This window comes from Ranitomeya variabilis, chromosome 6 (genome assembly GCF_051348905.1).
Source record: "Ranitomeya variabilis isolate aRanVar5 chromosome 6, aRanVar5.hap1, whole genome shotgun sequence".
Taxonomy (NCBI): Eukaryota; Metazoa; Chordata; class Amphibia; order Anura; family Dendrobatidae; genus Ranitomeya; species Ranitomeya variabilis.
In genome coordinates, this window is record NC_135237.1 from 412,362,632 (window position 1) to 412,389,439 (window position 26,808).

General features: G+C 41.7%; 1 long non-coding RNA gene across 1 annotated transcript in view; it reads right to left on the bottom strand.

The window, feature by feature from the left end:
• Positions 1-20,295: 20,295 nt before the first annotated feature.
• The window catches only part of LOC143781204 (uncharacterized), a 127,924-nt gene continuing 121,411 nt past the window's right edge, over positions 20,296-26,808 (bottom strand). Inside the window, exons 3-5 of the long non-coding RNA XR_013216616.1 lie at positions 21,701-21,748; positions 20,585-20,650; positions 20,296-20,477 (exon numbers count right to left, since the gene is read on the bottom strand). This is a non-coding gene — a long non-coding RNA (uncharacterized LOC143781204). The remainder of the gene's footprint in view (positions 20,478-20,584; positions 20,651-21,700; positions 21,749-26,808) is intronic.

Here is a 26,808-nt window from a genome sequence, read left to right on the forward strand (position 1 = left end):
AAAATACATAACTGAGAAATATAAATGTCATTTTCAATGTAGAAGTTGCAACCAGCTGCACTTCAAAAAATGTTTGAAAGATATGAAATCTGAATGGTTTCCTTTCGAGTAGTTAATGGATTTATGTTAAAAAGAATGATGAGGCCAAATACAGTGTTTTTTAAGTACATACTGTGGAACCTACTGTACATGATTACTTTGACTATATAGTATTTTTTTATCTATGTGACATGTGAGTGTTTTTTAAAATGGTAATTGCAAACAATAATGGTAAAAACACCTTGTAAACACCAAATGAGGAGAAGGTGTTTAATATCTTTGAAATAAAGAGCTGTTGTAAGTGGCAGCCAATCACATTCCAACTAAGCGGTGCCGAATATTTTTTTTAAAACATTTGAGTTGACAAAGTAAAATAGAAGATTAAATTTGTGGGATCCTGGGTGCTAAGACTCTCAAAATCTGTGAAATCGAAGACTCGGAAGTAGTTAGTTGAGCTCTCTTCCTTTGAAACTGGTTCTGCTTGGCTCTCCATGCTACAAAAATTTAGACTTTTCCATGAATCAGCTCACTCTTTAAGGGGCAGTAAGGGACAACTACAAAGAGGTATATTTTTCAGCTAAGTGCTACCGTCTCTTCAGTTTATTAATAATAATAATAATAATAATAATCATTTTATTCATATAGCTCCAACATATTCACAGCACTTTACAATTAAAGTTGCATGTAAAAGTTTGGGCACCCCTGGTCAAAATTATTGTTATTGTGAACAGTTAAACAACTTGAAAAATAAATTATCTCTAAAAGGCCTAAAGTTAAAAATGACACGTTTCCTAGGTATTTTAGTAAAAAAAAAAATTATCTTTTAGATTTTAAAAATTACAAAAATTAAAATGGGTTAATGCAAAACTTTGGCGCCCTTGGAGATTTGTGTGCTCCAAAAACGTTGACCAAGGTTTCAGACCTTAATTAGCTTGTTAGGGTTATAGCTTGTTGACTATCATGGATAGGGAAAGCCAGGTGATGCCAAATTCCAAGCTTTATAAAAAACCCAGCCTCCTCTAGCCTTGTCCCAAAAAAGACAGCAATGGGTTCTTCTAAGCAGTTGCCTAGCATTCTGAAAATGAAAATGGTGGAGGCCCACAATGCAGGAGAATGCTATAAGATGATTCCAAAGCTTTTTCAAGTTGCCTCTTCCTCAGTTCGAAATATAATTAAGAAATGGCATTTAACAGGAACAGTGGAGGTCAAGATAAAATCTGAAAGACCAACATTTCAGTGAGAGCTGCTCATAGAATTGCTAGAGAGGCAAATCTGAACCCCTGCTTGACTGCAAAAGACCTTCAGAAATATTTAGCAGACTCTGGAGTTGTGGTTCATTGCTCTACTGTTCAGAGACACCTGCACAAATATGGCCTTCAGATGAAAGCCTCTACTGCTTTCTCACCATAAAATTCAGCATCCAAAGAGTGCTAAAGAACATCCAAACAGGTCTGTTGCATTTTGGAAAAAAGTCCTGTGGACCAATGAGATTAAAATATGACTGTTTGGCCACAAAGATGAAAGGTATGTGTGGAGAGAAAAAAGGGCACATAAATTCATGAAAAGAACATGTTTCCAATCAATAAGCATGAGGGTGGATATTTCATGCTTTGGGGTTGTGTTACAGCCAATGGCATGGGGAACATTTCACAGGTGGAAGGAAGAAAGGATTTAATGAAATTTAAACAAATTCTTGATGAAAGCATAAAACTATCTGTAATAAAGCTGAAGTTGAAAGCTGGATGGCTTCTACAAATGGAAAATAATACTGAACATACATCCAAATCCACAACAGACTACTTCAAAAGACGCAAGCTGAAGGATTTGCAATGGCCGTTACAGTCTCCTGATGTGAACATCTTTGAAAATCTGGAGCTAAACATCAAAATAGCATTGCATGCAAGACGACCCCTAAACATCAAATTAGCAGTGCACGCAAGATGACCCAGGAATCTCACAGAACTGAAAGAATTTTCCAAGGAAGAATAGATGAAAATCCTTCAAGCAAGTATTGAAAGACCCTTGTCTGGCTACAAAAAGAGTTTACAGGCTGTTATATTTTCAAAAGGAGGTGCTACTGCATTCAGGGTTCCCTAACTTTTTGCCTCTGCCTATTTTCCTTTTTGAAAATTTTAAAATGAAAAAGATGAAAATATATACCGTATATATTTTGCCTAAAATATAAAGGAAATGTGTCATATTTAACTTTAGGACTTTTACGGATCGTTTCATCAAGTTGCTTAACTGTTCACAATAACAGTAATTTTGACCAGGAGTGCCCAAACCTTTACATGTCACTGTAAGCGGTGACATATACAGATAAAAATTCAATTCCAAATAAGATGGTTTAACTCCTTCACCCCTGACCAGTCCAAATTTTTCAATTCTGACCACTGTCATTTTATGAAGTCATAACTCTGGAACGCTTCAATGGATCCCTCTGATTCTGAGATTGTATTTTCATGATATATTGTGTTTCATTGTAGTGTGATAGATTTATTTGTAATGTCTTATGTTTATTTGTGGAAAAAAATCGGAAAATTTTACAATTTTAAAACTTCTGATTTTTGTTCCCTTAAATCATAGAGTCACATCAAATAAAATAGTTAAAAAATAACTTTCCACATGTCTACTTTACATAAGCACAAATTTTGAATTAGATTTTTTTTTGTTAGGACGTTATAAGGGTTAAAACTTGACCAGCGATTTCTCATTTTTACAACAAAATTTACAAAACCATTGCTTAGGGACCACCTCACATTTGAAGTGGCTTTGTGGGGCCTATACGACACAAAATACTCAAAAGTGACACCATTCTAAAAGCTGCAAACCTAAAGGTGCTCAAAACCACATTCAATAAGTTTATTAACCTTTCAGGTGCTTGACGGGAATTAATGGAACGTGGAAGAAAAAAAGAATATTTATCTTATTTTCGCAAAAAAATTTAGACCTATTTTTTTATTCTCACAAAGGGTAATAGGAGAAAATGGACTATACAATTTGTTGTACAGTTTCTCGTGAGCATGCTGATACCCAATATGGGGGGGAAAACCACTGTTTGGGCACACAGCAGGGCTCGGAATAGAAGGAGCGCCATTTGACATTTTGAATGGAAAATTTGCTGGCATAAATAGCAGACATCATGTTGTGTTTGGAGAGCCCCAGATGTGACTAAACAGTGGAAACTCTCCATAACTTACATCATTTTGGAAACTAGACCCCTCGGAGCATATCTAGATGTGTGGCGAGCCAAAGTGCTTCACAGAAGTTTATAATGTTGAGCCGTGAAAATGAAAAAAATCACATTTTCCCCACAAAAAATATTTTTAGCTCCAAATTTTGCATTTTGATAAGGGTAATAGGAGAACTTGCACCATATAATTTGTTGTGCAATTTCAGAGTATGCCAATACCCAATATGTGGAGAAACACTACTATTTGGTGCACGGCAGGGCTTGGAAGAGATGGAACGCCATTTGAATTTATGAATGCAAAATTTGCTGGAATAATTAGCGGACACCATGTCACGTTTGGAGAGCCTCTAATATGCCTAAGCAGTGGAACCTCCCACAAGTGACACCATTTTGTAAACTAGACCCCTCAGGAAACTTATCTAGATGTGTGGTGAGCACCCTGAAACCCCAAGTGCTTCACAGAAGTTTATAAAGTTGAGTCGTGAAAATAAAAATAAAAAATCACATTTTTCCCACAAAAATGTTTTACCCCCAAATTTTGTATTTTCTCAAGAGTAACAGAAGAAAATTGACCCCACAAGTTAGTGTTCAATTTCTCCCGAGCACACTGATAGCCCATATGTGGTCAAAAACTACATTTGAACCACAGTCCAAAGCTCCGAAGGGAAGGAGCACATATTACAGTGCAGATTTTGCTGCAATGGTTTGAGGGTGCCATGTAACTTTGGCAGAGCCCCTGAGGTGCCAGAACAGCAGAATCCCCCCATAAGATACCCCATTTTACAAGCTACACCTCTCAATGAATTCATCTAGGGGTGCAGTGGTCATATTGACACCACAGGTGGGTCACAGAATTTTATACCACTGGGCAGGGAAGAAAAAATAATTTTCATTTTTACCACCAAGATTGTGTGTTAGTCCCATATTTTACATTTTCATACTGGGAAATAGATACAACTTGAACCAAAATTTGATCCTCAATTTCTGCTGAATGTACAAATTCCCTATATATGGCAGTACAGTACTGCTTTCACACTTGCGTCTACTGGCGGACGTCGCAATGCGTCGTTTTGGAGAAAAAACGCATCCTGCAAAGTTGCCCGCAGGATGCGTTTTTCTCCATAGACTTGCATTTGCGACGGATTGCCACACGTTGCATCCGTTCATGCGACGGAAGCGTCATGTTTTGGCGGACCGTCGGCACAAAAAAACGTTCCATGTAACTTTTTTTGTGCGTCGTGTCCGCCATTTTCGACCTCGCATGCGAGGCAAAAACTCTGCCCCCTCCTCCCCGGACTGCGGAATGGGCAGCGGATGCGTTGTAAAACTGCATCCGCTGCCCACGTCTTGCAGTTATTTCACAGTGTCCATCGCTATGTCGGCCAGGCGCATTGCGATGGGCCCGTACCGACGGAGAAGTGTGAAAGTAGCCTTAGCCATACAATGAGACTTGGGAGGGACGGAGCGCTATTTGCCTCCAGAAGTGCAGATTTTCCTAGAATAGTTTGCAGACTCCATATACAGAGCCCCTAAAAGCTAGAAAAGCAGAATCCCCCCCAAGTGACCGCATTTTGGAAATTATACCCCTTTGGGAATTTATCTACAGGTGTAGTGACAATTTTGACTCCATGGGTGTTTTACAGAAACAAGCAATAGTGTGTGAAAACTGTAAACTGCCATTGTAGCAACCAGAATGTTGAAGTGACCAGTAGCAGTGCCGTATTTGGCATTCATGCTGCCCTAGGCACTGTAAGTGGTCACTCCCCCTATTGGCTAGTCAGACAACAGTCTCATGCAGCCATCAGTGTTACACATACAAATTCTATCCATATTTTTCACAACTACAGGTAACCATTATAGTCTATGAGGCAGTCCACATATCCTTTATTTTTCACGGACTGTGTGCCTGTACAAAACTTACAGAGATTTGTACATTTTTGTACAGTGCAACATGTCAAAAGTGCTAATATAAGTCTATGGGTCAAGGAAAAAAAATCACACGGGTAGTATTAGTATACAGTCTGTGCACCATCCGTGTGCTGCCTGTGATTAACATTGCAAAGTATAGCAGAAGCTTCGTCATTAGTGATGACCGAATATATTTCTCGAGCATGCTCGGGGGTCCTCGAAATATTTTTTAGTGCTCGGAGTTTTAGTTTTTCTTGCTGCAGCTGAGTGATTTACATCTGATAACCAGCATAAGTACATGTGGGGGTTGCCTGGTTGCTAGGGAATCCCCATATGTAGTTAAGCTGGCTAACAGATGTAAATCATTCAGCTGCGGCAAGAAAAACTAAAACTCCGAGCACTAAAAAATACTTGGAGGACCCCCGAGCGTGTTCGAGAAATCTCGAGTAATGAGTACATTCGCTCATTTATTTTTCCATCTGTGAAAACCACCAACAATAACTGATGGTAAAAATGGGCACACGGACCGTAGACTGATGATACACGGACTGTACACTGATGACACACAGACTGTGTACTGATGACACACAAACCATAAACTGATGACGCACGGACTGAACACTGATGACACACGGACCGTACACTGATGACATACAGACTGTATACTGATGATACACGGACTCTGCATACACTAATAATGCATACACCATACGTACAATGATGATGCACGGACCGTACGTACACTGATAATGCATGGACCATACACTGATTACATACAGACCGTACACTGATGACACACGGACAGTACACTGATGACACACGGACCGTATACTGATGATACGTGGACTCTACATACACTGATGATGCACACACTGTACGTACACTGATGATGCACAGACCATACACTGATGACATACAGGCTGTACACTGATGACGCATGGACCGTACACTGATGATGCTCGGACCGTACATACACAAATGATGCACTGACCGTACACTGATGACATACGGACCGTACACTGATGACGCACGGACCATACACTTATGACTAGTGTTGAGCGATACCGTCCGATACTTGAAAGTATCGGTATCGGAAAGTATCGGCCGATACCAGCAAAGTATCGGATCTAATCCGATACCGATACCCGATACCAATACAAGTCAATGGGACTCATGTATCGGACGGTATTCCTGATGGTTCCCAGGGTCTGAAGGAGAGGAAACTCTCCTTCAGGCCCTGGGAACCATATTAATGTGTAAAATTAAGAATTAAAATAAAAAATATTGCTATACTCACCTCTCCGACGCAGCCTGGACCTCAGCGAGGGAACCGGCAGCGTTGTTTGCTTAAAATTCGCGCGTTTACTTCCTTACTTGAAGTCCCGGCTTGTGATTGGTCGCGTGCCGCCCATGTGGCCGCGACGCGACCAATCACAGCAAGCCGTGACGTAATTTTAGGTCCTTCAGGATTTTAAAATTACGTTCTGGCTTGTGATTGGTCGCGTCGCGGTCACATGGGCGACGCGACCAATCACAAGCCGTGACGTCACGGGAGGCTGGACACGCGCTTGTCCTGCCTCCCGTGACGTCACGGCTTGTGATTGGTCGCATCGCGACGCGACCAATCACAAGCCAGAACGTAATTTTAAAATCCTGAAGGACCTAAAATTACGTCACGGCTTGCTGTGATTGGTCGCGTCGCGGCCACATGGGCGGCACGCGACCAATCACAAGCCGGGACTTCAAGTAAGGAAGTAAACGCGCGAATTTTAAGCAAACAACGCTGCCGGTTCCCTCGCTGAGGTCCAGGCTGCGTCGGAGAGGTGAGTATAGCAATATTTTTTATTTTAATTCTTAATTTTACACATTAATGTTGTTTCGATACCGATACCCGATACCACAAAAGTATCGGATCTCGGTATCGGAATTCCGATACAGCAAATATCGGCCGATACCCGATACTTGCGGTATCGGAATGCTCAACACTACTTATGACGCGTGGACCGTACACTGATGATGCACGGACTGTATACTGATGACACCTGAACCATTTTACACATACATGTTTAAACACAGACAAGTGAAAGATGCCGAAAAGTGCCCATTACCATTAAATAGTAGTTAATGTACCCATACACATTGGACTAAGGTCTGCCAAACCCGCAGATATCAATGTGCTCGGCTTACAATCTGATCCTAGATTAACACATCCGTGTGTTACAATCTGAGAGAAGCGGAATAATTTTTTTCTCAGTGGACATCCAGGTTGCTTAAATTTTTTTCTCCCGTTTTGTTTCACTGAAGAGGCGCTCACTTCCAGCCAATACAAAACCCTTGGAAGGTCACGTTTTTATTCAAGTTTATCACTAAAAACAAATGCAATCAATTCACTTTTATTGAGAGAAGCTGAATACATCGAATTGGCATGTGACCCCAGGTATGCAAATCACATGCATAAGGTCACTCTTGCTTGTATCAGGGAATCGTAATAGTGTGAATACAGACTCTTTTTCTAGGTCTGGACTGCCCCTTTAATGGTATTGGCTATATGTTTGGGCTTGTTGTCCTGCTGCAAAATTTGTGATGGTGTAATGTTTTAAAGAAAGGGTGTTTCTTTCTTGTTTCACCATGCTATTGGAATTGCAGCGCTCGGCAGGAGCATCTCGCAGTATACGTGTATTGTGTGTGGTTTTTTGTCGTTTTTCTTTGGTATTTTTGAGGCTTTAAGCCTTTTTTAAGGATTATCTATTAAAAGTTATTTTTAACTAACTACAGCGCTACCTTGCTACACATTACTATTGATCTGATTGGTGGTACTATTAAATATAATTTTTTTTGGAACTGCACACACCCTGCACCCTCTATATCCTGCACCCCTCTATCTCTTGCACCCTGCACCCCTCTATCTCTTGCACCCCTCTATCTCTTGCTCCCTGTACCCCTCTCTCTCTTGCTCCCTGCACCCCTCTCTCTCTTGCACCCTACACCCCTCTATCTCTTGCACCCTGCACCCCTCTATCTCTTGCTCCCTGCCACCCTCTATCTCTTGCTCCCTGCACCCCTCTATCTCTTACACCCTGCACCTACTTGCACCCCTCTCTCTCTTGCACCTTGCACCCCTCTCTCTTGCACCCTGTACCCCTCTCTCTCTTGCACCCTGCACCCTCTTGCTCCCCTCTATCTCACACACCCTGCACTTCTCTGTCACAGTCTGGACCTCTCTATTTCCCACAGCCTGTAATGCCACACATCCCTGTCAGCCTGCGCCCCTCTATTACATACACCCTGCACTCCAAATGTAACTGTTCCCTCATTACCTCTCACAAGTTTCCCATCTCCTTCAGCTTCTCCTGCAGCGTCCAGCTGGCAAAACTCTGTGGCTTCTCCCCCGTGAGTCACATAATTGTGATGCCATCGCAGATCCTGTACCATTCAGATGTTATTTCTTCCGTTTAGGCAGGGAGCTGATTAGTGCTCCCCTTCCTCCACCGTGCGCTCGCATATCGAAATACCCCCCTTTAAAAACTTGGCACGTCCCTGCAACGTACTGGACTAAAAAAAAAACAAAAAACAAACAAACAAAAACCTTGCTCAGGTGCTGCCCCACTTGGCATCCTGGCGCCCCTAGGCACGTGCCCTCAAGTGTCTAGTGGCAAATACAGCCCAGCCTGTAGTGGAAAAAGTAAGGAAAAAGCATGTGGAAGACCCTCCGACCAGAAAAGGAGGATTAGATAAGAAGAAATGGAAGAATGAGTTAATGAGTAAATGGCAGCATCTCATCCTCAGGTATTTTGAAGTCTTATAGGACGCTGAAGTATTGTATCAGATTACAAAGAAAGTGAGAAGACAGATGTGGAGAGAGGAATATGACCATGTTACTGAATGTTATGCTAATTAGTCGCCTAAGGAAAATGTGTCAGTTTCAGCATCTGCATTAGAGCCATTGATACCTCCTATATACTGTATATTCCCGATGACTGGACATGTGCCAACTGCTAAACACAGAATTTAGAATATCGTGAGACTTGTTCTGACTGTCAGATAATCAACCCAAATAGTCCTACTCTATTCCTGGTTATTTATGTAGATGGCATTCCCTATGCTACCTCCTGTCCTGCGTCCATTGTAGCTCCATTAATTAATGCAGTCTATAAAATGAACAGGAGGCAGGACTGGAGGCCTTGACAGAAGCATGCAAGATGTCTGCTCAATACAAAGCTACAATATACTCCGACTCTCGTTGCATTCATTGTGTGTATCATGACTATGGACCAATCTGGAGGGCAAGAGACTTCATCACAGCTAATGGAACACCTGTCAGACACTGCAAAGCCAAACAAGATCTGATTGAGTCCTTATTGATGCCAGAAAGAGTTGGGGTGGTAAAGGTGAAGGCGAACACTGGAGAAACCTCAAGGGAAGCAGTGGGCAACAGACTGGCTGATGCAACAGCAAATGAAGCAGAAATGATACCACTTGACACAGAAACATCTCATCTGTACTCTCTAATGAATCCGGAAACAGAGGAAAAAGGGCAACCATGGAACACTCCAGAAGCAAGCATCCAAAGAGGAAAAGGAGAAATGGACCCAAGATGGAGCCACACAGGATCAAAGACTCCTAATGATAAACAAAGAAAAATGTAAGGCCTTAGAAAAAAATTAACCCTACACACTTAATGGTGCACAGGAAACAGGGGAGCCATAGCATAATAGTTTTAGTCTTTCCCTTGGGTCACACACACACACTAGCAAGCCCCCAAAAAATTAGCCCCATAAGATCCTATTTGTAAATGCTCACAATTTAGGATTATAATTTCCCACTATAGTTGTCTATATGCAAACTAAGTTTGTTGTTGAATTAACTAAAACATGTGACTAAAATATGTTTTCAAGTTTCATCCATCCAAGATCCTGAGGACCTAGAAGGAGCCCACCAGATGCTGCCCGGTGACTGGATCCTCACCAAGAGGTTCAACAGATGTACCCTCGAACCTAGAGATGACAGCCCATTCCATGTCCTGTCCACTACCACAGCAGTCAATGGATCTATGCTTCCCACTGCAAGAAGATGCAGATCCAGAGGCCAGTGGCAGCTGCCACTCTTCATCCATCTAACACTTATTCTTATCTACCCCAAGGTGTAGCCAGTCACCATGGGGCAGTCACCAATGAGGAGTGTATTGTGACCGTCTAGTATAAGGTCTCTATCTCAAGAGTAACATATTAATTAGACTATTGCCTCATAGTAGAATGCCCAGGCCCCATGGCACAGTTTGACATCCGGTTAGGCACACAATTCATCTGTGTCACCATTGCTGAAGCAGGGGAAGAGTCAAACTGTGATGATTGGTCACTTGTTGGGTGGCACACTGGTGAAAGTGACTGGAGATATCAACTAGTCCAGGCTCTGCAGTGTAGAGATAAATGGAGAACCAGCCTATTAACCCTCATGATCCTGACCAAAGCCAGAGGGTCCTTTCGGGTTCAATACTCCCGATCCCTGCCACTCATTGCCCCAAGGAGAGATGCATAGTTCTGTACCTCACCATTGACAACCCCTCAGAAAATGACCAAGGGTTATATGCACTAAGCTCATGTACTAAACTTGGAAGGGAGAGGAATGGTGGCAAAATGGCTAAATTTTGGTTAAGAAACATAGACGCCATTGGGGTCCCACAGGGAGTACATGATGAATTCAAAGCCTGAAGCAAGATAGCAGTTGGATCTGAATCCATCATCCCCATGATTGGGATAAGCAAAAATGTAAAAAGGATAAACAACCTATACTATAATCAACAACAGTTTGCAAAGTACACTGGAGATGCCATAAAGGGACTTATTGACCCATTAGACTTGCAGTAGCTATTCTATGTGTTTTGATTGTATTAGCCTTAAATCTATGCTGCATAGCCCCATGCCTTAAGAAAATGATGATGAAAATCATGGAAACCACCATGATGACCACGCACGTCGACTTCGATGATCTCCTAGATGATAGATGCTGCTGTGAAACCATGAGAGGAATGCCATATCCACCTTCCCCGGAATATGTCTGCCTAACACACGCCAAATAGGGAGAGAGTAGGATCTGTCTTCCTTCTGCACAAATCCATAAAGAGGGGGTCCATCTACTAGAGATTCTTTTATTTTAATTAGTTTTAATTTTCTCTTTGTGCATTACTTTATTCTATTTTCTGTATATGATTATGGGGGGCAGCCATCCTGCTTAGTTGCTGTTACAGCATTTATAGATGTCTTATAACAGCCGCAGGAAATTTAGGAAACAACAGATTGGAGATGTTTATTGGCTTCACATGCAATGTTTTAGCCATGTTTTTTCACTAGCTAAAACCTACTCTCTTTGCTGTAAAAACATTTTGTTTAAAACCCCCCTTTTTCAGCATTGTTGTGGCATTTTCTCTGTGTTTTCTACCATTTTTTTGCAGCGTTTTTGGGTGTGGAATACATGTGTGCTTTCCTTATAATACATTAAAGGGAATGTGTCACCCCCCGATACGTATATGACCTATTAATATGGGCATACAGGTAATAAAAATGTTAAACTAGTCCTACCTGTATGCCTCATATTAATGGTCTTCTAAATACTATATTCTTTCCTTATGCTAATGATTTCTTCCAAACTGTGGGCGTGAAACGCCTGGAAGAAATCCCTGTCTCCTGTCTTCATTATACTACTACCCCTCTCCCATGCATGTCAGTTATGGCACTGGAATCCCAGGCCTGCGACCTGCACTCCCTGCACAAAACTTACTTTTTCCTCCCTTCTATGGGCAGGGACCTTATGGCATCCGATTTTTATTCCTCACACAAAGACTTATAGGCAACTCTCATCAGTCTCATGGAAGAAACTAGTGCATGCTGCAATTTTATTCACAAACAGATTTGGTCAGTAACAAATAATGCTCATCTGCACTGTCTCATTAAACAACGTTGGTCCATGTGCTGTCCATTGTTTCTGAAACATCACTCATATTCACCGAAAATATGATCATGTGAAAAGTCCTAATCCTAAATTTAGAAATATTCTTGATTACCAAAAGATTGACATCAAACTGTGAAAGAGAAATAAAATGTTGTACTTGGTTGAACTGATCCCTTACACAAAGCACATATTTCATTTAACACCTAACTTTCCAGTTTTGTAACCTTGAAGCCTGAGCAATGTTTATGTCTCTTCTTCTCTTTTTTCAGACTTACTGACTCTGGCACTGTCAACATTATTTCTTCGTCAAACTTTGTGTTCACTGGATCTCAGAGGGATATTTTCCATATATGAGTGGTCTTTAAAAGTAATGTGTGTATGTGTGTGTATATACTGTATATATATATGTACAGTTGTGCTTAAAAGTTTACATACCCCGACACAATTCTTGCTTTCTTGGTCTTTTTTCAGAGAATTTGAATGATAACACCACAATTTTTTCTCCACTCATCATTAGTGGTTGGGTGAAGCCATTTATTGTCAAACTGCTGTGTTTTCTCTTTTTTAAATCATGACAACCCAAAACATCCAAATGACCCTTATCAAAGATTCACATACTCCATTTCATAATAACGTGTATTGCACCCCCTAAAATCAATGACAGCTTGAAGCTTTTTAGGTTAGTTGAGGATGAAGTTCTTCATTTCCTCAGATGGTAAAGCTACCCACTCTTCTTGGCAAAAAGCTTCCAGCTCCTGTAAATTCCTGGGCTGTGTAGGATGAACTGCGCGCTTGAGATCTCCACAGAGTGGCTCAATGATATTAAGGTCAGGAGACTGAGATGGCCTCTCCAGAATCTTCACTTTGTTCTGCTGTAGCCAATGACAGGCTGATTTGGCCATGTGTTTTGGTTTGTTGTCATGTTGGAACATCCAAATACATCCCATGCTCAGCTTCTGGGCTGATGATTGCAAATTTGTCTCCAGTATTTGCTGATAACATGCTGTATTCATCTTTCTTTCAACTTTGACCAAGTTTCCTGTGCCTTTGCAGCTCACACATCCCCAAAACATTAGTGATCCACCTCCATGATTTACAGTAGGAATGGTTTTCATTTCATCATAGGCCTTGCTCACCTCTCTCCAAATATAACGTTTATGGTTGTGGCCAAAAAGTTCAATTTTGGTCTCATCGCTCCAAATTACCTTGTTCCAGAAGTTTTGATGCTTGTCTCTGTGCAGTTTTGTGTAACGTAGACTAGATATTTTGTGGCATTTGCACAGTAATGGATTTCTTCTGGCGACTCGACCATGCAGCCCATTTTTCTTTGAGTGCCTCTATATTGTGCATCTTGAAACAGCCATACCGCTAGTTTTCATAGAGTCCTGTATTTCAGCTGATATTATTAGTGGGTTTTTCTTTGCATCCCAAATAATTTTCCTGGCAGTTGTGGATGAAATTTTTGCTGGTCTTCCTGACCGTGTTTTTTTTTTCCAGAGCCCCCAATTTTCCATTTGTCAATCACAGTTTGAACTCTGCTGGCTAGCATTATCAATTTCTTGGATATCTTTTTGCATCCCTTTCCTGTTTTATTCAGTTCAGCAACCTTTTTCTGTAGATCCTTTGACAATTCATTTGCTTTCCCCATGACTCACAATCAAGAAACGTCAGTGGCGGGATGAAGGATGCAAGAGTCTGTCAAGTAGTTGCCATTCAAACCCATTTGTGTCAACTTTTGTGCATGTTATCAGACCAAATTCACCAAGGTATGTAAACTTTTAATCAGGGTCATTTGGATGTTTTTGGTTGTGATTATGATTTAAAAAGAGAGAACACAGTAGTTTGACAATAAATGGGTTCACCCAACCACTAATCATGAGTGGAGGAAAAGTTTTGATGTTATCATTCACATTCTCAGAAAAAAGGCCAAGAATGCCCCAAAATTCTGCCGGGGTATGTAAACCTTTGAGCACAACTGTATATATATATATATATATATATATATATATATATATATATATATATATACACAGTGGGGCAAAAAAGTATTTAGTCAGTCAGCAATAGTGCAAGTTCCACCACTTAAAAAGATGAGAGGCGTCTGTAATTTACATCATAGGTAGACCTCAACTATGGGAGACAAACTGAGAAAAAAAAATCCAGAAAATCACTTTGTCTGTTTTTTTATCATTTTATTTGCATATTATGGTGGCAAATAAGTATTTGGTCAGAAACAAAATTTCATCTCAATACTTTGTAATACATCCTTTGTTGGCAATGACAGAGGTCAAACGTTTTCTGTAAGTCTTCACAAGGTTGCCACACACTGTTTTTGGTATGTTGGCCCATTCCTCCATGCAGATCTCCTCTAGAGCAGTGATGTTTTTGGCTTTTCGCTTGGCAACACGGACTTTCAACTCCCTCCAAAGGTTTTCTATAGGGTTGAGATCTGGAGACTGGCTAGGCCACTCCAGGACCTTGAAATGTTTCTTACGAAGCCACTCCTTCGTTGTCCTGGCGGTGTGCTTTGGATCATTGTCATGTTGAAAGACCCAGCCACGTTTCATCTTCAATGCCCTTGCTGATGGAAGGAGGTTTGCACTCAAAATCTCACGATACATGGCCCCATTCATTCTTTCATGTACCCGGATCAGTCGTCCTGGCCCCTTTGCAGAGAAACAGCCCCAAAGCATGATGTTTCCACCACCATGCTTTACAGTAGGTATGGTGTTTGATGGATGCAACTCAGTATTATTTTTCCTCCAAACACGACAAGTTGTGTTTCTAACAAACAGTTCCAGTTTGGTTTCATCAGACCATAGGACATTCTCCCAAAACTCCTCTGGATCATCCAAATGCTCTCTAGCAAACTTCAGACGGGCCCGGACATGTACTGGCTTAAGCAGTGGGACACGTCTGGCACTGCAGGATCTGAGTCCATGGTGGCGTAGTGTGTTACTTATGGTAGGCCTTGTTACATTGGTCCCAGCTCTCTGCAGTTCATTCACTAGGTCCCCCCGCGTGGTTCTGGGATTTTTGCTCACCGTTCTTGTGATCATTCTGACCCCACGGGGTGGGATTTTGCGTGGAGCCCCAGATCGAGGGAGATTATCAGTGGTCTTGAATGTCTTCCATTTTCTAATTATTGCTCCCACTGTTGATTTCTTCACTCCAAGCTGGTTGGCTATTGCAGATTCAGTCTTCCCAGCCTGGTGCAGGGCTACAATTTTGTTTCTGGTGTCCTTTGACAGCTCTTTGGTCTTCACCATAGTAGAGTTTGGAGTCAGACTGTTTGAGGGTGTGCACAGGTGTCTTTTTATACTGATAACAAGTTTAAACAGGTGCCATTACTACAGGTAATGAGTGGAGGAAAGAGGAGACTCTTAAAGAAAAAGTTACAGGTCTGTGAGAGCCAGAAATCTTGATTGTTTGTTTCTGACCAAATACTTATTTTCAACCATAATATGCAATAAAATGATAAAAAAAACAGACAAAGTGATTTTCTGGATTTTTTTTTCTCAGTTTGTCTCCCATAGTTGAGGTCTACCTATGATGTAAATTACAGACGCCTCTCATCTTTTTAAGTGGTGGAACTTGCACTATTGCTGACTGACTAAATACTTTTTTGCCCCACTGTACAGGTCCTTCTCAAAAAATTAGCATATAGTGTTAAATTTCATTATTTACCATAATGTAGTGATTACAATTAAACTTTCATATATTATAGATTCATTATCCACCAACTGAAATTTGTCAGGTCTTTTATTGTTTTAATACTGATGATTTTGGCCTACAACTCCTGATAACCCAAAAAACCTGTCTCAATAAATTAGCATATTTCAACCATCCAATCAAATAAAAGTGTTTTTTAATAACAAACAAAAAAAACATCAAATAATAATGTTCAGTTATGCACTCAATACTTGGTTGGGAATCCTTTGGCAGAAATGACTGCTTCAATGCGGCGTGGCATGGAGGCAATCAGCCTGTGACACTGCTGAGATGTTATGGAGGCCCAGGATGCTTCAATAGCGGCCTTAAGCTCATCCAGAGTGTTGGGTCTTGCGTCTCTCAACTTTCTCTTCACAATATCCCACAGATTCTCTATGGGGTTCAGGTCAGGAGAGTTGGCAGGCTAATTGAGCACAGTAATACCATGGTCAGTAAACCATTTACCAGTGGTTTTGGCACTGTGAGCAGGTGCCAGGAAGCATGAAGTGCTCCAAAATCTCCTGATAGCTAGCTGCATTGACCCTGCCCTTGATGAAACACAGTGGACCAACACCAGCAGCTGACATGGCACCCCACACCATCACTGACTGGGTACTTGACACTGGACTTCAGGCATTTTGGCATTTCCTTCTCCCCAGTCTTCCTCCAGACTCTGGCACCTTGATTTCCGAATGACATGCAAAATTTGCTTTCATCAGAAAAAGTACTTGGGACCACTTAGCAACAGTCCAGTGCTGCTTCTCTGTAGCCCAGGTCAGGCGCTTCTACCGCTGTTTATGGTTCAAAAGTGGCTTTACCTGGGGAATGCGGCACCTGTAGCCCATTTCCTGCACACGCCTGTGCACGGTGGCTCTGGATGTTTCCACACCAGACTCAGTCCACTGCTTCCTCAGGTTCCCCAAGGTCTGGAATCGGTCCTTCTCCACAATCTTCCTCAGGGTCCGGTCACCTCTTCTCGTTGTACAGCGTTTTCTGCCACATTGTTTCCTTCCAACAGACTTACCATTGAGGTGCCTTGATACAGCACTCTGGGAACAGCCTATTTGTTGAGAAATTTCTTTCTGGGTCCTACCCTCTTGCTTGAGGGTGTCAATGATGGCCTTCTTGACATCTGTCAGGTCGCTAGTCTTACCCATGATGGGGGTTTTGAGTAATGAACCAGGCAGGGAGTTTTTAAAAGCCTCAGGTATCTTTTGCATGTGTTTAGAGTTAATTAGTTGATTCAGAAGATTAGGGTAATAGGTCGTTTAGAGAACCTTTTCTTGATATGCTAATTTATTGAGACAGGTTTTTTGGGTTATCAGGAGTTGTAGGCCAAAATCATCAGTATTAAAACAATAAAAGACCTGACAAATTTCAGTTGGTGGATAATGAATCTATAATATATGAAAGTTTAATTGTAATCATTACATTATGGTAAATAATGAAATTTAACACTATATGCTAATTTTTTGAGAAGGACCTGTATATATTATATATATAGTGATGACCTTCAACACTCAATAAGTCACAAAGGAATTGAAGTTTCAAATGTTTATCAATTTAATGAACAGCCGACATAATAGGAAAACAGACATCAGTCCATCCAACGTTTCTGCACCATTGCCTTTATCAAGGAAGTCTTTATGTGAAATATGCCGATGTAAATCCAAATATTTAGAGTGACCTGATAAGAATCATGCCAAGAGCGATTGGAGGAAGAACCTTTATGCTGTGACATGAGGATGCCGGCGTGCTTCCAGTGGTTGCGATGAGGTCTGGAAGCACGCCGGCATCCTCAGACCACAGCATAGAGGCTGTTCCTTCCAATCACTATTGGCATGATACTTACCAGTTCACTCTGAATATTTGGATTTTCAATGGCATATATCACATTTCCACCCTTTATGTAGCGTCAGTATGACGTAAAGGGCGAAAAGGTGACCAATGTCCTTCACCTATTACCAATCGTGTGATACTATGTAGTCTGTCCTGACATACCGTCACACTCACTTCCACCTATTATTATTTATTATTATAGCACTATTTATTCCATGGCGCTTTACATGTGAGGAGGGGTATACATAATAAAAACAAGTACAATAATCTTGAACAATACAAGTTACAACTGGTACAGGAGGAGAGAGGACCCTACCCGCGAGGACTCACAATCTACAAGGGATGGGTGAGGATACAATAGGTGAGGATAGAGCTGGCCGTGCAGTGGTTTGGTCTCATTCTTTATAATCTACTAAATCTATCATACAAAAGGGGAGCAGAAGGTAGGAAATCTTGAATTCGTGTCCAGAAGCCTCATGATTAGTGTTGAGCATTCCGATACCGCAAGTATCGGGTATCAGCCGATACTTGCGGTATCGGAATTCTGATACCGAGATCCGATACTTTTGTGGTATCGGGAATCGGTATCGGGATTAATATCAATGTGTAAAAGAAAGAATTAAAATAAAAAATAGGCATATACTCACCTCTCCGGCGGCCCCTGGACTTTACCGCCGTAACCGGGAGCCGTTGTACCTAAGAATGCGCGCTTGAAGGGCCTTAGATGACGTCACGGCGCTCTGATTGGTCCGTAGTGGTCGCGTGACCGCTACGCGACCAATCACAAAGCCGTGACGTCACCTAAGGTCTTTCAAGCGCTTGAAATACCTTAGAAGACGTCCGCAGCTTCTGATTGGTCGCGTAGCGGTCGCGTGACGTCATCTAAGGCCCTTCAAGCGCGCATTCTTAGGTACAACGGCTCCCGGTTACGGCGGTAAAGTCCAGGGCGCGTCAGAGGGTGAGTATATCCCTATTTTTTATTTTAATTCTTTCTTTTACACATTGATATGGATCCCAGAGCCTGAAGTAGAGTTTCCTCTCCTTCAGACCCTGGGAACCATACAGGATACCGTCTGATACTTGGTGTCCCATTGACTTGTATTGGTATCGGGTATCGGTATCGGATTAGATCCGATACTTTGCCGGTATCGGCCGATACTTTCCGATACCGATACTTTCAAGTATCGGACGGTATCGCTCAACACTACTCATGATATGTGGTCTGGAAGGTAGTAATTTGATTGTGCACATTGGCAGTTGTGTCTGTCAGAAATTCTGCTGAGGCTAGAGGATGGTGTATAAATCAGAAATTAAAAAGTGAATAAAATAATAATCATAGAATAACATATCTTGTATCTCACGGGAACTATGAGTTACGTTTGTTGATGTTTAACACTGTGCGAGTCGACAAAATTGTCCAATGTCTTGGATTTGAATGTTGTAGACTGTGGTTTCACAATAACTTATTCGCATCGTTAGTTATTCTGTGAAGGTTCAGTTTTTATGGATAAACATTGGGAATGTTTGTACAGTAACTTTACAGACTAAAATTATTTGAATGTCAAATCTTCATGTACTGACTGTCTTATTAACAAAGTGCAGCACACATTCCAGATTTGTCTGATCAGTCTGATGACCTATTCTAGTTACCATCATACTGTTACTTTTTTGGCTGATTTTAACTTACAGTAGATAATACTTTTTGCTAGGCAGTTCCTTTAATGTCACATTAGGCAAAATATCCAAACATACCGGAATATATTATCATCAGTCTTTTCTCACTTAGGCTGGTTTCACATTCGTGGTTGTGTCCGCAGCATTTCTGATGCATACATCTGCATGCATCTTCATTTCATATCTTTAACATTGTAGATGCAGGTGCATGCGTTTGCCCGCATTTGCATACGCATGCGTATTTTTGCGGTGTGCAGCTGGGCATGGCTGACGCACCATGTTAGAATTTTTGTGGCATCAAATTTACCCTGCCATAAGCATGCAGACGCTTGCAAAAGGAGTGCATCAAATAAACGCATTACAGTCTATGGGAACGCATAGGAATGCAAGGACATGCGTTCACTTGCGTTTGCACAGGGGTCTATATACAGAAATACCATGAGACATGCCCATTGGGCGTGGCTTGTGTCAAGGAAATTCTCCTGGAAAATCTTTTTCCTGTCAAACGCATGCGCATAATTGCAAAAACGCATGCAAACGCTTGCAAACATTGCGTCTTTTTTATCCGTCATGTGTAAGTTGATGCAGATAAAAAAATGCAGTGTTATCATGCACATTTTGCCATGCATTTGCGGTTGCGTACAAAACGCTGCAGACTCAACCGCAAATGTGAACCTAGCCTTACTAAGTTGTTTTCATTATGGTATGTCAGGCATAGATAAATACAATGGATATAAAGAGTCTACACACCCCTATTAAAATGCCAAGCTGTTATCATGTAAAAAAAATCATACCAAAAAGAGTAATTTCTGAACTTGTTCACCTTTTATGATAACAAATTACTTGGCACTCAAAGATTCTTATACAAGATGAAGATGAACATTTCGTTTATTTTGTGCATCCAGTTCAAAGGTTTAAACATTTTCGGTCTAATCACAAGACCTTCATCAGAAACATCTTTGACAATACTGAAATATATATACAAAACAACATAAAGATTTTAGAAACAAAAATAACATGATGCACTTTTAAATGTATAGAAAATCGTGATGAATTCTGTTCGAGATAAAATATATCACATGTTATATAGAAGGTGACAACTGTGGCGGACAGAACAAATCCGGACTGGTGCTCCGTGAGTCGTGGACCTTGACAAAGAAGCTATAAGCTGTGAACGTGGATAAGGAAAATACTAAGTGTGAAGCATGGCGTTGATATTAAGCCCTATAGGAGGACTGCAGGTAGAGAGTGCAGTCTAACTGCCCCAAAGGATACTAAATATAAGGTGATTCTCCAGGGCGTTTGATCATGGTGCTAGGAGCGAGAGTGCAGGGTGAAAACCTACAATAAAAACGTGACAGCATGAATAAAGGACCGCAAATGTCAATCCCAGATGTTCACTGCAAAAAAAAACGTATCAGCACATGACCACAAATACTATAAACAAAGAAGCCACCATATGTGTAACAACCGGGCAGGGGGATGTCATAAAATGATGCAATGCCCATGAGAAAAATCTTATTGCTGAGATGTGAAAATTAAGAGCCATGTGCCAAATATGGCACTATACACGGTACCTGGAAGCCAAATAGCACGATATATGGGCCCAGAAGGCCTGCACAAAACTGTACCCGGGAGATCACACCTGGGGAGTATGGAGAGGGGGAAGGAAGGTTTATTTTTAGAAAAGGAACAGTATATTAAAGGCCACATGAGTCGGTAAGTAGATGTAATGTACCCCTATTACCTCTATGGTCCTGGAGGATGTGCTTGAAATGAAGCGCCCAAGTAAGGCGACGAATCGCAAGGAGAGATGGCGCTGGGAAAAACAAATCCACAAAGGGATGGCGACCTTAGTGACCAGTGGTAGGGAATGCCGGTTACTGTGCGTATCGCCTCCACTATACCTGGTGTCTCCAAGTCCGTGGCGCTGAGCTGCAAGGGATGCAGTTGATCCCGGGGCCGCTAAGAAACAGCGGTGCTTCCGGGTATAAATGCGCGCTCGAGGTGGGTCATGTGACCCGCCGCGTCATAGCGGTCACGTGATCGTGGCTAACAAAGCCGCTCATGCGCGGACCCGGCTCTATGTTGAAAGGCAGAGAATGTATGGCTATGCTGGGCTAAGGGACCGTGCTTGCGCAGATGAAAACCGAGGCCAGCTGTGAGCCTGGAGCCAGCACTGTGTGCAGGCTGGGAGGTGCTATTAATGTAATAAAAGATAGAGGATCTGTGTGAAGAGAAATGGGCAGTGCTCAGCTCAAGGATGAATGGTGACATCTATATTAGCCAGATGGACCTATATAAGCACTGCGGGAGTGGTGGCAAAGCCCTAATATAAGGGCAATAACAACAGTACAGTATATCATGGAGTATAGTGCATAAATACTCTACCGTGTGAGGTGACACCAGTGCTCAGTGTGTGACATGACATTAACGGTTCTACAAAGGAACAAGAGAAAGTACAAATAGTTAAAAGCAAAATTACACTGGTAAGCAAGATGTCATATAACAAAACATGCAAAAGCTTCACATTTATGCACATAGCTGAAACATCATAGTCCCTATTCAATCCCTTTGGTTCTAGGGTCTATAATGTAAAAATCCAGAATGCTTCCCTTCTTTTAAGCATTTTAATGCTGTTCTGGCCCCTCCTCAGGGGGTCTATCTGCTCCAGAACCTGGAACCTATGTTGGCAGATGTTATGATTTTTCTCAATGAAATGGTGTGGAAGGGGAAGGTGGGTCTTTTTGCATCGGATAGTGAATTTGTGTTGGGACACCCTATCCCGAACCGCTTGTGTGGTTTCACCCACATAGGCCAAGCCGCACGGGCATTTGATCAGATAAATCACGAATGTAGATTCGCAAGTGTAAAAGCCCCTGATCGGTAAGGCCTTACCTGTATGGGGGTGGAACACTGAGGGGCCCCTCTGTACATTGCTGCACTGAAGGCAATTGAGACAGAGGAAGGTGCCCTGTCTTTCGGATTGTAAAAAGGACTGTTTTGGAAGGATTGTGCCTGGGCCCACGTCTGCTTTAACCAATCTATCCTTTAGGTTTTTAGCACGTCTGAAACATGACAAAAACGGTACTTTGAATTCTGGAATTTTTGGATAACTCTTTCTTAATATGTTCCAATGTCTCCTGATGGTGGATTGTACTAGGCCAGAGAACGGGTGAAAAGTTTTTACAAAGGGAATTCTCTTCTGACCATCCTTAGGTTTCTTACATGTCAAATTCTGTTTGGCCTCTGTAAGTACCCTGCGTGGGTAACCCCTGTCAGAAAATTTGTGTTCCATCTCGGTAAATCTTACTTTTTTAATATTCTCATCAGAGATGATCCTGTCAATCCTATGAAATTGTGATTTTGGGATCAAATTCTTGCTGGAAGGGGGGTGGCAGCTACTGAAGTGTAGTAGACCATACCGGTCCGTCGGTTTGGTGAATAGGTCAATGGCAAGAGTACCCCCCCTCTCCTTAAAAATTAAAGTGTCCAAAAAACTAATCCGGTTTGTGTTATGTTGTATGGAAAATTTAAGTTCAGGCCAAATGTTATTAATATGGTTATCAAACAGCAGGAGCGATTCGATTGGACCATCCCAAATGCAAAAGATGTCGTCTATGTATCTCTGCCAGATTTTACAATGAGCAACGAACAAAGGATGTCTATAGACAAAGTCATTTTCGAAGGCCGCCATATAGGCTGTATCGTAAGGGGGCACTACATTTGAGCCCATTGCTGTGCCTTGCTGCTGGGCATAGAAGGTAACTTGGAACATTAATTAATTCTCTTTGAGTACCAGATCTAAAAAATCGGCACAGAAGTGGCGGATTTTAATGTCCACCTCAGCCTCACTTAGGAGTCTATCAGTAGCTGACAGACCTTTCTCATGAATTATGGACGTGTATAAGCTATTTACATACCAGGTGATCAGGAGGGATGTAGGGGGTAAAGGGCCCAAGGATCTAATAACCCTGATGAAATCGTTGGTAACCTGACTTGTGCACCACCAAGGAGCCTTGAGTGCCGTGTGTACCTTCTCTACATTGTTCACCTTTTATGTCACCCACAATTATATGCAATTTATGCAATTCTATTAAAAAAATCAAACTGAAATAATTTCTGGTGGAAAAAGAAAAGTAATTAACTAAAATGATATGTTTGCATAAATACGTACACCCTTAAGCTAATTATTACTATTATTATTATTTATTCCATGACGCTTTACATGTAAGGAGGGGTATACATAATAAAAACAAGTACAATAATCTTAAACAATACAAGTCATAACTGGTACAGGAGGAGAGAGGACCCTGCCCGTGAAGGCTCACAATCTACAAGGGATGGGTGAGAATACAGTAGGCGAGGATAGAGGTGGTCATGCAGCAGTTTGGTCGATCAGTGGTAACTGCAGGTTGTAGGCTTGTCGAAGAGGTGGGTCTTCAGGCTCTTTTTGAAGGTTTCGACAGTAGGCGAGACTCTGATGTGTTGTGGTAGAGGGTTCCAGAGTAGGGGTGATACGCGAGAGAAATCTTGTATATGATTGTGGGAAGAGGAGATAAGAGGGGAGTAGAGAAGGAGATCTTGTGAGGATCGGAGGTTGCATGTAGGAAAGTACCGGGAGACGAGGTCACAGATGTAAGGAGGAGACAGGTTGTGGATGGCTTTGTACATCATGGTTAGGGTTTTGTACTGGAGTCTCTGGGCAATGGGGAGCCAGTGAAGGGATTGACAGAGGGGAGAGGCTGGGGAATAGCAGGGGGACAGGTGGATTAGTTGGGCAGCAGAGTTTAGAATAGATTGGAGGGGTGCGAGAGTGTTAGAGGGGAGGCCACAGAGCAGGAGGCTTCAGTAGTCAAGGTGAGAGATGATGAGGGCATGGACTAGGGTTTTTGCAGATTCTTGGTTGAGGAATGTACGGATTTGTGAAATATTTTTGAGTTGAAGTTGGCAGGAAGTGGAAAGGGCTTGGATATGTGGTTTGAAGGAGAGATCAGCATCAAGGATTACCCCGAGGCAGCGAGCTTGTGGGACTGGGGAGAGTGGGCAGCCATTTACTGTAATGGATAGGTTTGTTGGGGGGGTCACGTGAGATGGGGAAAGATGATGAATTCTGTTTTGTCCATGTTAAGTTTCAGAAATCTAGCAGAGAAGAAGGATGAAATAGCGGACAGACATTGAGGGATTCTGGTTAGTAGGGAGGTGATATCTGGTCCAGAGATGTAGATAGATCTGTGTGTCATCAGCATAGAGGTGATACTGAAAGCCATGAGATTCTATGAGCTGTCCCAGGCCAAAGGTGTAAATGGAGAAGAGCAGGGGCCCTAGGACTGAACCTTGCGGGACTCCGACAGATAGGGGGCGAGGTGAGGAGGTGGTGTGTGAGTGGGAGACGCTGAATGTCCAGTCTGTTAGGTATGATGAGATCCATGATAGGGCCAAGTCTGTGATGCCAAGGGATGAGAGGGTCTGTAATAATAGGGAATGGTCCACTGTGTCAAAGGCAGCCGACAGGTCGAGGAGGAGGTGGACAGAGTAGTGTCGCTTGCTCTTGGCGGTTGAGAGGTCATTGGTGACCTTAGTTAGGGCAGTTTCAGTGGAATGGTGTGACCGGAAGCCAGATTGTAAGTGGTCAAGTTAATTCTTTGTTGAAGCACCCTTTTAATTTATGATGGCATTCAGTATTTTTGGGTAGTAATTTATCAGATTGGCACATTGGAAAATTGGCAATCTTTGCACATTTTTCCTTGCAATAACACTCTTGCTGATTGGGAGGGCATTTCTTGTGTACAACCCTCTTCAGGTCAACCCACAGATTTTCAATTGGATTTAGGTCTGGACTTTTGGGCTGGGCCATTCCAACACTTTGGTTTGATGCTAAAGCCATTGTTGTGTTGATTTGGCAACATACATAAGGTTGATGTGAAATACCCCTTCCTCTTCAGCTTTTTAACAGTAGACTGAAGGTTTTGATGTAAAACTGATATTTGGAACTGTTCATATTTTCCTTCACCTTGACTAAAACCCCAGTTCTAGCTGCAAAAAAAATCCCCAAATCATAATTCTTCCTCCACTATGCTTTACTGTGACTATAGTTTTATTTTGTAATGTTCAGTGTTGCACCAACCTTCCTTTTGGATTTATTACCAAAAAATTCAACCTTAGTCTCAAAAGACCTTAGAATGTTTCCTCACATGCTTTTTGTAGACTTGATGTCATTTTTTGCAAAACATAGCTGAGTTCAGCTGATTATATTTGTAAGAAAAGACTTCCATATTTCCACTCTTCCCCACAAACATATAATGATTATGAAACACCTATGTAGAGCAAAAAGAAGTCCTCCAAACATCGTAATGCATAAAAGATAAATTTTATGGAAACATACACTTAAAAATGTTAAAAGGAAGTGCTTTGGAGACGTATACAGACCATACAGAAAAAAACAAGCGAAACACTGGGCTCAAAAAATGGATGGATAATATCAAAAGAATAATTATACTGCATATATAATTGTATGCAATTTGCAACTACCTATATAATGAGATTTAGTTACAAGGTGCACTTGTAAAGTAATGGTAAGCAATAATCATCTATAGAGATAAATAAAGTGCAGAGTGCAAAAAAATACAACAATAGGGTGCAAAATAAGTAACTAAATGAATATACCTGGACACTACTGGGGTTATGTCCCTGGCTGCCCCTAATGAGGCTTGTAAGGGTCAATACTATGAATGCAGTGAGTAAATACCTCAAAACATGAATCAAATAAGTAAACACCTCATGAGAGAAGCCAGAGACAAGAGAAAATTGCATACCATGGCTCAAGGTGCAGAGTAGAAAAATCAATATCAATCATAAGCATATAATGAGGAGCCAAAGGGATAAATAGTTACCCAGGGTGTCAGAAGTCCCAGTTTACTGCTTGATGCGCGTTTTGATGTCTTTCTTCCTCAGAAGGGGTGCATATACAGTGGGGCAAAAAAGTATTTAGTCAGTCAGCAATAGTGCAAGTTCCACCACTTAAAAAGATGAGAGGCGTCTGTAATTTACATCATAGGTAGACCTCAACTATGGGAGACAAACTGAGAAAAAAAAATCCAGAAAATCACATTGTCTGTTTTTTTATCATTTTATTTGCATTTTAAGGTGGAAAATAAGTATTTGGTCAGAAACAAAATTTAATCTCAATACTTTGTAATATATCCTTTGCTGGCAATGACAAAGGTCAAACGTTTTCTGTAAGTCTTCACAAGGTTGCCACACACTGTTGTTGGTATTTTGGCCCATTCCTACATGCAGATCTCCTCTAGAGCAGTGATGTTTTTGGCTTTTCGCTTGGCAACACGGACTTTCAACTCCCTCCAAAGGTTTTCTATAGGGTTGAGATCTGGAGACTGGCTAGGCCACTCCAGGACCTTGAAATGCTTCTTACGAAGCCACTGCTTCGTTGCCCTGGTGGTGTGCTTTGGATCATTGTCATGTTGAAAGACCCAGCCACG